The sequence below is a fragment of the Nuphar pumila genome, chromosome 13 (genome assembly GCF_984573655.1).
Source record: "Nuphar pumila chromosome 13, dmNupPumi1.hap1.1, whole genome shotgun sequence".
Classification (NCBI taxonomy): Eukaryota; Viridiplantae; Streptophyta; class Magnoliopsida; order Nymphaeales; family Nymphaeaceae; genus Nuphar; species Nuphar pumila.
This window is the reverse complement of record NC_143261.1, coordinates 58,906,832-58,908,177: the sequence shown is the minus strand read 5'-3', so window position 1 is coordinate 58,908,177 and position 1,346 is coordinate 58,906,832. Positions and strand designations below refer to the sequence as shown.

The 1,346-nt window shown below is 38.1% G+C and overlaps 1 non-coding gene across 1 annotated transcript; it reads left to right on the top strand.

Annotated features, from left to right (window-relative positions):
* The first annotated feature begins 864 nt into the window (after positions 1–864).
* Positions 865–967, top strand: LOC149818488 (small nucleolar RNA R71). Its single transcript, XR_016427480.1, has one exon. It is a non-coding gene; the product is annotated as a small nucleolar RNA R71 (small nucleolar RNA).
* Positions 968–1,346: the final 379 nt, after the last annotated feature.

The window sequence follows — 1,346 nt, the reverse complement described above, 5'->3', positions numbered from 1 at the left end:
CTTGAAAATTCCAACATTTGCAAATCCCATTTCTCAATTCCTTTAGATTTCCCACATTTCCTTCTAAATTCAAAAACTTCAAAATTGGAATTCAATTCCATTCCAAATATTCATCCAAGTTCAAACTCCTAAATTTAAAGTCTATTTGTGACTTTGAAAATTTTCCTTCTCTTTTTATCTCAAAACTTCAAAATTAATTTCCAAATTCCATATTTATTTTTCCAAGCTCTTGATTATTCTAAAAACTTAGAACTTTAATCTTAAGTTCTAAGTTAGGAATCATTTCTTCACTTTATCAATTTCACTTGGAAATTCTTCAAAATATTTTTCAAAAAAAGAGCATACATCTTTGCATTTTCACAAACATGATTCATTGTGCATTTTAGACTTAGGATAAATACTTAGATAATTTCTTAAGCAAAGCAAAAGGCATTAATTCGACCCTTGGTTCGATTACCCCTGGTAAAGGTGCCAGGAACGGTCGAACCTCGTACCGACGAGCGGATCCCGTCTCCCATGTTTTCCCGCAAATATTTCAAAAACGGAGGCGAGTTATTTCAAATATTTTTAAAATTAAGGTCAAGTGAGACCCGCAAAAGAGTTCCTCTTCTCTTCTCTTCTTTCTTTCCTCTTCTCTCTTTCTTTCCGTTCTTTTATCTTTTCTCCCTTCAAAAAGGAGGAAAATAAGAGGTTGGAAAGGAAAAGAGAAGGAAGAGAGAGAACATTACGAGAGGAAAAATTTTGCGATGACCACATTCGTCCTCGCTCTTCAGCATGAATGTCCCTCCACATGAAGAGTCGATCATCTGACGATTCTTGTCAGACAATCCATCGTAGAAGCTCTGCACCAGTTGCCATTTCGGCACCTGATGATGGGGACATTTCCTGAGGAGATCCTTCATTCTCTCCCAGGTCTCATGAAAGCGCTCACCATCTAGCTCTGAAAAGCTAGTGATGGCTCTACGATATTGGTTCGTACGACCAATGGGAAAATATTTCCGAAGAAACTCCTGTTGCAATTGATCCCATGACTCTATTTCTACAGAATCTAAGGATTTTAGCCAATACTTGGCTTTGTCCTTCAATGAAAAGGGGAATAGAGTCAACCTTAAAGCATCATCATCGAAATTCTGTATCTTAACAGTAGAACAAATTTCGAGGAATTCATCTAAATGTCGGTAGGGATCCTCATGACTAAGGCCATAAAAGGATGGAAGCATCTGAATAATGCTGGCCTTAATCTCATAATGTGGCGCTCCTACATCGGGTCTCCAAATGCAGGATGCCTGAACATAGTCTGTGGGAATGAAGTATTCCCGCAGAGGACGTGAATGAACTGGGGGTGG